The 12,244-nt window shown below is 38.5% G+C and overlaps 1 pseudogene; it reads left to right on the top strand.

The window, feature by feature from the left end:
- Nucleotides 1-3,072: 3,072 nt before the first annotated feature.
- On the top strand, nucleotides 3,073-7,868 carry LOC100670858 (olfactory receptor 4C15-like; annotated as a pseudogene).
- The last annotated feature ends 4,376 nt before the right edge of the window (nucleotides 7,869-12,244 follow it).

The following is a 12,244-nucleotide window of genomic DNA, read 5'->3' on the forward strand; positions in this document are numbered from 1 at the left end:
TAATATCAGAATCTACATCATCTGTTACATTTATGAGCTGTTCTGTTCACTAATGCTGTAATATTTCCTGTTAATTTGTTTCCACAATTTCTTATAGTTCTATAAGATCCCTACATTAGTTCACACTAGCCTTTATTTACCCATTAAACATATTATTCAACAGCTCAATGTCCGGCTTTTTTTTTTTTTTTTTTGACACTCTGACATCTGAAACAAATCTTGGTTATAAAGATTTGTAAACAAGTTGGAAATTTATTTGTTACTAACTGGTAAATTATATGATTACCTCTGTATTAGAATTTAAAAAATTCTCAACTGTTCATGATTCTGAGGTTTTACAAAGCAGGAATTGAAGGATACTTCAATTTGAAGAAAAGTATGTGCTTAAAAAATTACCACAAGCGTCAAACTTAATGGGAACCCTTAATGCACTGCCTTCCTTTTTCACCGAAATAATTTAAAACATCAAAAGAGAATTTCCAGAGTCCTACAAGTATATCTATCAATCTGCCAGCATCCATTCGCTTATATGCTGCCTTCGAACTCCTACTGTAAATGAAGTATCTGTGACCCTTACCAAAGACAACCAGTCTCTCTTTACTTTTGCATGGTACCTCATCTCCTCACTGCTTACACAAGGACACTTGGCTAAGAATCTCTTCTGACTCTTATTTCATCCATGTTTCCTTCTCTACTGGATCAGTTACATCATCAAAGAAGCAATCTGTTACCTCTCTCATCGTTAAAAATATTTTTTTGACTCTACTTCCTTTATATCTAATACCCCATTTCATTCTCCCTTCTTTGCAGCAAAACTAAGGGATCTCTATAATGCCCAACCCCCATTTCTCTTTTAACTCCTTTCAGCCAGATGTTAGTAATTAAAATTATTTGAAAATCCTCTCTTCAAGGTCACCACAGACCTCCGCCTTGTTGAATTTAACAGCAGTTTTTCATTTCTCATCTTATTAAATCCATTAACATCATTTAACCCAGTTGATCCATTCCCTCTTCCTTTAAATAATCTCTTTACATGACCAAGGTTCCCAAATTAGTATCTCCAGTCCAGACTTCTTCCTTGAGGTTGAGATCTGGACATCTAACTGCTTCCATGATATTTCCATCTAAATGACAAGTTGGCTTCTTAAACTGAATAAATCCAAAGCTGTATTTCTGGTTGTTCTGACCCAATCCCCAAACAGACTCCACTTACTTCATCCTCCATCTCTACTGATGCCTCATTTGGTTCATTTGTTTTTCTCATTGCCCACATCCACTCTATCAGGAAATCCTGTCAGCTTTAACCTACATCTCAAATTCAAGAACTTCTTTTCATTTTGAGAGTTGTCACTTAATTCCAAGCCACCATCCTCTTTCACCTCAATTATTGCAAGTCCCTCTTACTTAGTCTCCCTGCAATACCTTGTATACTTATCTCCAGTTCTATCCTTAGCAAGGAAGTTAGAGTTATCTTTTAAACACATAAGTCAGATTATCTCATGACTCTGCTCAACTGCACTGGTGCTCAGGATAAAAGCTAAAACCTTACAACTGCTAAAGATCAGGCAGCAGTAATCTTGCTACCCTCCCATCTCTCTGAACTGCTTCCTCATGGCTGATCCCTCACTGATTCTCCAGTCCATGTGGTCCCTTTCCATTCCACTTACAGACCAGGTATGCTCTTGCCACAGCGCCTTTACATCCATAGGCTATTCCTTCTGTCTGGAACACTTTTCCTTCCCCTGAACTCCCTAAATGGCTAACATTTTCATTTTATGTTCATAGATTTGAAGAGCCAATTTTTTTCATAAAACTCTGTTTGGACCTGGACAAGCAGAACCCTGTCCCTGCTTCCATGCTGTAGAGTGCCTACTGCAAAATGTCCAACATTCTCCAGTGCCTGCAACTGAGAAGTCTGTAGTGCCTGCTGGGTATAACATCCCAACATGGACATGACTGTATGGACTCCTGACTCTTTCTACTTTTTATGTTTCTCTTCCATATTCTATCACATCCATGGAGTCAACCAGAACCCTCAAGGAGCTCTTAATCAGCCCCAATCAAGTTATGACTTGTCCTGTGGCTGGGACCCCAGTTCCAGTTACATGGTCTGGCATCCAAATGGCTTCAGCAGGCTGGATCTTTATTAATTTGTTTATTTTTCCCACAGGATTGCACTACATTGGGTTGCCAGAGTGGTGCTGACCTGTTCAGTTCAGGGGACACAAGTTCAGCACTCTGAGATAAAAATAGTCCCCTGCTGATCCTTGGCCTTAGGCCACATGTGTGGGCCCTTATCAAGCTCTCACCTGTCCTTGCTCTGACTGAGGGTGTTGAGAGTGGACCAAGACATCCTTTACCCTCAGCGTCCGTCTCGATGGTACCTAATGACATCACCCATTCTTTCCACAAGCTTCAGGCCATGTGTCCTGCAGTTCTCTGGGATTTCTGTCCTTGGATCACAAGGAATGTAGTCTATGTCAGCCAGTTCTTCTGGCCAGGGCAAACCTCTAAAATTTTAATAAAAAGAAAAAAACCCTTGTTTTTTGTTCCCATAGGTGCTTGATGTGAAGGTGCTTCTGGGCCTTAACTTTTCTGATGAATCATTTCAATTTTACATCTTTTGTGGGGTATGAATTGCCATAGAAGTAGGTAGAGTAAAATGTTTAAATACTGAATGGAGCAACAAACTGTTTGGTTTGGCCCCTTTCTGAGGGGGATCTCCAGGTTTTCCCTCAAACTTCAATCACAATGCTACACATCATCAGAGAAACCTGATCTGTCATTCATTTTTTTCATATAACATGAGAAGAGAAGAAAATATTCAACAAACAGTTGAACAAAACCCAGGTACTATTGATTTGATTCTGACTCACGGGGACCTCATGTGTGTCAGATTAGAACTAGGCTTCATGGGGTTTTCAGGTACTAAGTTTTTGGAAGTAGATGGCCAGGACCTTGTTCTGAGGTGCCTGGAGGTGGACATTAACATCCATCTTTTTGGTTAACAGGTGTGTGCATTAACGATTTATACCACCCAGGGACAGAAATCAGGCTTTTAGTTTTAAAGTTATGGAATATCAAGATCAGGTATGTAGAGAGAGAGAGAAAAAAAAATTGGATTAATCTACATATTTTTGCATATTTATATATGAAATGTGTTATTCCTTAATAAGCACTCACTGCCACCCCAGCCCAAGAACAGCACATGCTGTCCCCATGGATCGATGCTGTGCCTTAACCCAGAACTCAGCTCTTGCATTTTGTAAGAACACAGGCATTTCCACCCCAGCATACACATTGTTATATTCCTGTACATAAAGGGAAGTGAAAGCATCTTCACATAGAATCTCAGGAGTAGGTATAAAAGAAGGAGATTAAAAAAAAAAAAGAACCTAATTGATTTGGGACATAGAAATTTGCCAATGCTTAAGTACTTCAAACTACAATAACTGTCTTCGAGAATCATGCTGATGGAAAATTTTCAAACCCCGGGGGGCAACTGAGAGGCAGTTCTACAGGTTCACATCCTCTCACGGAAACGTCTTTAAATTCCAGTTGGAAATAAAGGGCAAATCTTTTCCTTCTCTATTTTTTGTTCCATGACATCAAGTTGGAAACAGCACTTGAGAAGCAGTGGGGAACATTCTCTACCTTGTGTGTCTGTGAGACTTTCTTTCTTAGATGTATAGATGTAGAAATAAGACTTGGAAATAGCATTCACATTTTATCCAGCCACTGAATGGACTTTTCTCCATAAAGAATAGGAGACTACCATGACCAGAATTTTCAAGAAGAACACGATATACGGTGATATTTATAGTTCACATTTTTGCATTTTCAGAATTATTTAATCGTTAATATAAATTAGCATCAATTAATTTACAGACAACTTGATTTTCTTTGTATAAAGAAGCTGCCTGAAGTAGAAGTGGACTCATGTGGGTTTGACAGCTACTAAGGGATTACAAAGCTCATTTAAAGCTGCTATGCATTAAAAAAAAATTGGCATACCTACACTGTGACCAAATAAAATAATTTCCTTTTTTAAAATAATAAAAGAAAGAGTCAAAGAGCTTATCAGTAAAAGCACTTGTCAGCCCTGTTCATGGTAGAGGGGGAGTTAAGTATAAGTAAAAATGTTGACAATTCTCTGTGTCAGTGGTCTGGGGGCTTGATCTCCTGTTGAATGTATTCATGTGGATTGTGTTATCTGAGTCTCTCAATAGACATTCTTAGTATACTCGCTTTTCAGTAGCGGAAACCAAGGATTTGAAGTAACTTGTTCCATAAGACATAACTAAATAGAAGAGCTTGGATTTGAACCCAAGCCTGTATGAGTGTGGAGTTGATGTTCTTACATATTTCACTTCATTGTCTCTCTTACTTTTGCCCGAGGCTAAACTGACCACTGTTGGATCCCATATCTGTTGTGGAGTAACAACTTTAACGAAAGCCTTCTGCAACAGACTTTTTTTATTGTGACATCAGAAAACAAAAATCAGAAACTGGCTGTAAGCACTTAGGCTACAAACAAACCAAAATCCAAAGAAGGATAATCAGTAAGTGCTTTTTATACAATTTTGACAGGTGCTGATTCATTAAGAGTAAGGGTGTTTCAACGGGCTCCTTACAATCCTTGGAATAATTATCTATGAGTGATTTACAGACTATCACTGGTTAACGTAAAGACAAAGAACTAAGATCATGATTGGGAGACTTTTTCTTGTTTCGCTTTTCTAACAGTTTGGTCTGCTGGCTCAGGGGTCCTGGGTCTGTCATAGGATAACTGCTTTCTGTGATGTAAGCTACCTGTGATATTGGGTAGATCTATAACTCGCTTCCTGGGGTAAATTTTTACTTAGTTTTGGTAGGCACTTCCACAGTCCATTGAACCAGTTAGAGCACTCAGTCCTACACATTTGATATAGTTTCTAAGTGTTTGAAGACCTATGGATCCTGAGAACCAATTTGGCTTGTTGTTGTTATAGCCTTCTGTGTTTAAGTTAATCCTTTATTATACTGATTCTCTTTATATTTTAATATATGGTTGTTGGCTGACCCATAGACCCTTTTGGGTTTGTTCTATGTTTTTTTGTTTGTTTGTTTGTTTCTGGGTAACAGCTTGCAGCTGGATATGGAGTTAACATTGCTGACACAATTTAGGATTTCCTAGCTCCCTGGGAATATAAGGAAAATGCTTGTTTAAAAGCAAAGAGATGACATTAACATGTAAAATTGTATATTCATTAGTTTTATTTGTCAATTCTAAGTGGCGTTTAACAAAATCAGTTTACCGATATAAGCCCCACAAGTATTTTATTCATCTCTTTAGCAAACATGTAATTATGTAAGTGATTTGAGTGATAAATTTCTTTTATAGATACAAACGAGGACACATTTATCCTTCAACGCTGTGTCTACCTATAGTAAATGAAGTCAAAAGCTGAAGTACTTATCTGGTTGAGTCATGGAAATGCTTTCTATGGGAAAAGCAGCTGGTTTATTCAGTGAGATAATAATAACCACAATCTGCAACAGCTCTTTGACATAAGGAACACGTTCACATTTTTAAAATTGGCCCTCATCATAGTCTTATGAGATGTTTAGGGAAGCAATGTATGAACTATTTTTTAATAGTGTTATGTAATTATAAAACGAATATACCTCGAGGAGTTGCACTTGATCGTATTGAGTCACACTGTTTTAATAATTGGTTAAGAATTAATGAAGTCTTAAGACTGGCTTATGTTGAACATGTTGATTCTATTCTTTACTTCCACGGTTGTTGCCCTTTGTATGTGTATTTGATGTGTATGTGTATGGTAGGGCCATTACCTCCTGATTATAAATCATGTGGCGTTTCTTTTCCTTGAGTTGTCTAATTTCAGCATGAACAAATGAATCAGAAGATTTTAACCTTGAGAGGTGTGTGCAGACTGTAGAAAGGACATCCTTGCCCTGAAGTTCTCCCAGAAAAGAAACATTCTCACTGCTTTCTTTATTGATCCAGTGGAATGCACATTGGCTGTGGAGACAGAAAATCCCAGATCTACCTGTTTTTTACTTCTTGAACTCTCAAACCATAACTTAGCTAATACTAAAATAGGGATAATAAGACCTCATATGGACCGTATCCTAGACACTAGGCACTGAGCAATTGCTTTTTTCCTTGCATTATTTCACTCAGTCATCAGCAGAACACTTTGAAGTAGGTATTATTATTTTTGTCAGCTTCTGTTTACATCTTAAAATGATGACTAAAACAAATACTAGGCAAACCAAAACTTAATGCATCCTTAGTTTTGTTAAGCATAGAGTTAGGGAATTTTCTTTTGGTCTTTATTTTTGATAAGAAATGAATTAATTCATCTTAAAGGCCCAGTTCAGCTCAAATTTTTAAAGAAATATTTGGGGAAGTAAGCATGATTTCCAATTGCCCGTTAAAATGCTTGTTAGCTGTTCTTTTATTTGCAGGTAAGGCAGTCTCCTGGAGAGAGATGCATTTCCCATGCAAGTCATCCTGGTTCCCATGCCATGTCAAGGGGAGGCATAACTAATACATTATAGTCCTCCTTTCCTCAGAGCTTGGATGTGCTTCAGGATCCTCCTCAACATTTCACTCTAGGTGGCCACACCTAACAAGTCAAAGCTGGCACCCACTTTAAAAACTATTTGTCATCCCTACCACATGTGAATGTTTCCCTTCCCACATATTGCAACTCTGACTGTTTTAAAGAGTTTAATCTCAGTTCTGACTGATGGCTCAAGAAATTTCTAATTTTGTGTTCTTAAGAACAACAGAAAGACTTAAAATAATTTTGCTTCTGGATGTACCAATAATTTTGATGACTGCACTAATAAAATACACTGGTTTAAGACAAATATATTTCTCCTAATTTCAGATTCTACATGGTCACTGTGTTAGCTTCCACCTTTTCCACGGAAACATACAAAATGAAAGCTTTGTAACTGAGTTTGTCCTCTTGGGTTTTCATGGAATCCAAGTGTTCAAAAAATAGGATTTGTTGTATTTTTGTTCTGCTACATGGCAACTGTTGGGGGCAATTTGCTAGTTGTGGTGACAATTGTCAGCAGCTCGGCACTCCTGGGATCCCCGAGGTACTTCTTTCTGGCCTTCCTGTCCTTCCTGCTATCCCTCTGCATTTGCACCAAAGATGATTGTGGATTCCCTCTATGAGAAGAAAACCATCTCCTTCAAGAGCTGTATGACTCAGGTCTTTGCTGAGCACTTCTTTGCTGGAGTGGAGGTGATTATCCTCACCGCCATGGCCTATGACTGCTATGTGGCCATTTGCAAGCCATCGCACTACCCCTCTATCATGAACTGGAGGCTCTGTGGTATCCTGACGGGGTTAGCCTGGACAGGGGGCTTCTTGCATTCTGTGATACAAATTGTCTTTACTTGCCCGCTGCCCTTCTGTGACCGCAATGTTATCGATCACTTCCTATGTGATTTGAACCCATTATTGAAGCTTACCTGCACTGACACTCACATCCTTGGCCTTTTGGTGGTTGCCAATAGTGGGTTTATCTGCATTATAATCTTCTCCTTGTTACTCATCTCCTATTTTGTCATCTTGCTCTCACTAAGAACTCATAACTCTGAAGGATGGCGGAAAGCTCTCTCCACCTGTGGATCTCACATTGCTGTCGTGGTTTTGTTTTTTGTCCCATGCATAATTATCTATGCCCGACCTCCATCTGCTTTCTCTTTCGACAAGATGGTGGTCATAGTTTATACCATTGTAACTCCCTTGCTCAATCCTTTGATTTACACTTTCAGGAATGAGGAAGTGAAATGTGCCATGATGAAATTATTGACCAGATTGCTAGGTTTCAGATGAAAAATAAAATATTAAAATTAAAAGTTAAATTTCAAGAGGAAAGAATTCAAAGTGGGCTTAACAAAATACATTATAGGGGCTGGAACTTGTAAGGTAGAGAAAGTAATGTAATGCCACAGAAAAATACTGACAGGTAGGTTAGGAAATGCTATTACTACCCTCGGATCACTCATATCTTAGAATTGGCAGCTAAGTATCCTGTAAGGATTACCTATAAGGTAATTTAAGGAGAGTTGAATTTTATGTTTGTTTAGAATAGAGTAATGAAAAGAAATCACTAAGAAAGAGGAATCTGATTATCTACTAAACTTCTTGCCAAGCACACCATAGTTTGAATAACCCTTAAGGAAAGTAGAAAAAAAAAACCTTAGATATCAGGAATAGGAACTTCTTGAAATTATGTTAACTGAAAAAAAAGTTCACTTTTAGGGTCCTGATCCCAGTTAAGCAGCTCTGGTGGCACACAAGGTAAGCCCTCAGCTGCTGACATAAAGTGTGGTGGTTCAAAACCACCACCTACTCTACATCAGAAAGATGTGGCATCTGCTTTCCCTATAAATATCACACATCTGGAAACCTTTCGAGTCCCAATTCAGGGGTTGGCAATGGTTTTTGTGGTTGTTTGTTGCTGTTGTTTTTTTAAGAAACATAGCTTCCTAGCTAAAAGAGATTTCCCAGCATCCAATGTAGTTATGTGTGATCATGCAAACAAATTATGGCAAATAAAAAGTAAATGAAAGTGTACCCAAAACCCAAAAGAGGTGTATTAAATGGTAATTCTGTAAATGTGGAATTGTAGTGGGAATTCAGGCACCCATCTTGTACTATGAGGATGTGTGTTAATGTCGGTGCAAAAGCAAGACTGAAGGATCCTAAAATGCTAATGTTGTAGAGTTGTAATAGCAGCCCCATACTACTTGGCTCAGACTTCCTATATGTAAGAGGTAAATAAATTTCCAACTTGTTTAAGTCACTGCTCAAAAAATAAAGTATTATCAAAATCTACATCATCTATTACATTTATGAGCTGTTCTGTTCATTAATGATGCAATATTCCATGTTCATTTGTTCTCACAAATTTCTTATAGTTCTATAGGATCCCCGAATTAGTTCACATTAAATAGCCATTACCCATTAAATATGTTATTTAACAGCTCAATGTCTGACTTTTTTTTTTTTTTTTTTTTGACACCCTGACATCTGAAATGAATCTTGGTCATACTGTTTTGTTATGGAGACTTGTTGTTACTAATACTATCTGGTAAATTATATCATTACCTATGTATTAGAATTTGATAAATTCTCAACTTTTTATGATACTGAGGTTTAGCAAAGCAGGAATTGAAGGATACTTCAACTTGAAGAAAGGTATCTGCTTAAAAAATTACCACAAGCGTCAAAATTAATGGGAAGCATTGATAAAAAAAAAAAAAAAAAAAAAGATATACTTCCTTCTTATTTCAATGAAATAATTTAAATTGTCAAAAGAGTATTTCCAGACTCCTACAACTATATCTTTCAATCTGACAGCATCCATTCACTCATATGCTGCCTTCTAACTGCTGCCGTAAATGAAGTATCTGTGACCCTTACCAAAGGTAACCAGTCTCTCTTTACTTTTACATGGGACCTCATCTCCTCACTGCTTACACAAGGACACTTGGCTAAGAATCTCTTCTGACTCTTATTTCATCCATGTTTCCTCCTCTGCTGGATCAGTTATATCATCAAGGAAGCAATCTGTTACCTCTCTCATCGTAAAAACATATTTTTGACTCCACTTCCTTTTTATCTAATACCCCATTTCATTCTCCGTCCTTGGAAGGAAAAATAAATGGGATCTCTAAAATGCCCAGCCCCCATTTCTCCCCTTCCAACCTCTTTAAACTCCCTTCAGTCACATGTCAATAACTAAATCTATTTGAAAATCCTCTCTTCAAGGTCACCACAGACCTCTACAACATTACATTTAACAACAGTTGTTCATTTCTCATCCTATTAAATCCTTTTACATCTTTAAACCCAGTTGCTCTATTCCCTCTTCCTTTACATAATGTCTTATATGACCAAGGTGCCCAAATTAATTTTTCCAGCCCAGACTTCTTCCTTGAGGTTCAGATCTGGACATCCAGCTGGTTCCATGGTATTTCCATCTAAAAGACAAATAGATTTCTTAAACTGAATAAATCCAAAGCTGTATTTCTGGTTGTTCTGACCCAATCCCCAAACAGACTCCACTCACGTCATCCTCCATCTATACTGATGTCTCATTTGGTTTATTTGTTTTTCTCCTTGCCCACATCCACTCTATCAGGAAATGCTGCTAGCTTTAACCTATATTCCAAATTCAAAAACCTCTGATCATTTTTAGAACTGTCACTTAATTCCAAGCCACCATCCTCTTTCACCTTGATTATTGCACGTCCCTCTTACTTTGTCTTCCTGCTTTTACCTTTGCATTCAATATCCCATGTCTATCCTCACAAAGTCAGTTACAGTTATCCTATAAACTCATAAGTCCGATCATATTATGACTCTGCTCAAATGAGTGGTGCTCAGGATAAAAGCTAAAACCTTACAATTGCTAAAGATCAGGGAGCAGTAATCTTGCTACCCTCCTACCTCTCTGAACTGCTCCCTCATGGCTGATCCCTCACTGATCCTCCAGTCCATGTGGTCCCTTTCTGTTCCACTTTCTGACCAGGTATACTCTTGCCATAGGGCCTTTACATCCATAGGCTATTCCTTCTGTCTGGAATACTTTTCCTTCCCCTGAACTCTTTAAATGGCTTACAATCTCATTTTATATTCACAGATTTGAAGAACTGGTATTTTACATAAAAATATCCTTGCATCTAGACAACCAGAACCCTGTCCCTGCTTCCATGCTTTGGAGTGCCTGCTGTAAAATGTCCAACATTCTCCAGTGCCCATGACTGGGAAGTCTATAGTGCCTTCTGGGTATAGTATCCCAACTTGGACATGACTCTATGGACCCCTGACTATTTATACTTTTCATGCTGCTCTTCCATACTCTATCCTATCCATGAAGTCAACCAGAATCCTCCAGGAGCTCTTATTCAGTCCCAATCAATTTATGACTGTTCCTGTGGCTGGGACCCCAGTTCCAGTTACATGGTCTGGAATCCAAATGGCTTTAGCAGGCTGGGTCTTTATTTGTTTATTTCCACAGGATTGTACTACATTGGGTTACCAGAGTGGTACTGACATGCTCAGTTCGGGGGACACAAGTTCCGGGCTCTGGGATAAAAATACTCCCCTGCTGATCCTTGGCCTTGGGCCCTTTGTGTGGGCCCTTATCAAGCTCTCATCTGTCTATGCTCTGACTGAGGGTGTTGAGAGTGGAGGAAGACCTCCTTTACCCTGAGTGTCCATTTTGATGGTACCTAACAAGGTCATCCAGTCTTTCCACAGACTCCAGGCCCTATGTCAGGCAGTTCTCTGGGGATTTCCGTCCTTGAATCACAAGAAATGTGGTCCGTGTCAGCCAGTTCTTCTGCTCAGGGCAAACCTCTAAAATTTTAATAAAAAGAAAGCAACCCTCGCACTTTGTTCCCTTAGGTGCTTGATGTGAAGGTGCCTCTGGGCCTTAACTCTTCTGATGAATCACTTCAATTTTACATCTTTTGTGGGGTACGAATTGCCATAGAAGTAGGTAGAGTAAAATGTTTAAATACCGAATGGAGCAACATATTGTTTGGTTTGGCCCCTTTCTGAAGTGGCCTGATGGGGATCTCCAGGTTTTCCCTGAAACTTCAATCACAATGCTACATTTCATCAGAGCAAACTGATCTGTCATTCATTCTTTTCATATAACATGAGAAAAGAAGAAAATATTACACAAACAAACGAACAAAACCCAGGTATTGTTGATTTGATTCTGACTCACGGGGACCTCGGGTGTGTCAGAATAGAACTATGCTTCATAGGGTTTTCAAGTACTAATTTTTTGGAAGTAGATGGCCAGGACCTTGTTCTGAGGTGCCTCGAGGTAGACTTTTACATCCATCTTTTCAGTTAACAGGTGTGTGCGTTAATGATTTGTACCACCCAGGGACGGAAATCAGGCTTTTAGTTTTAAAGTCATGGAATATCAAGTTCTGGTATGTAGAGAAAAAAATAACAATTGGATTAATCTGTATAGTTTTGCATATTTGTATATGAAGTATGTTATAAGCACTCATTGCTACCCCAGCCCAAAATAGCACATGCTGTCCTCATCTACAGATGCTGTGCCTTATTCCAGAACTCAGCTCTTGCATTTAATAAGAACATAGGCATTTCCATTCCAGCATACACATTGTTATATTCCTGAACAGAAAGGGAAGTGAAAACATCTTCACATAGAATCTCAG

The sequence above is a fragment of the Loxodonta africana genome, chromosome 7 (genome assembly GCF_030014295.1).
Source record: "Loxodonta africana isolate mLoxAfr1 chromosome 7, mLoxAfr1.hap2, whole genome shotgun sequence".
NCBI classification, from domain to species: Eukaryota; Metazoa; Chordata; class Mammalia; order Proboscidea; family Elephantidae; genus Loxodonta; species Loxodonta africana.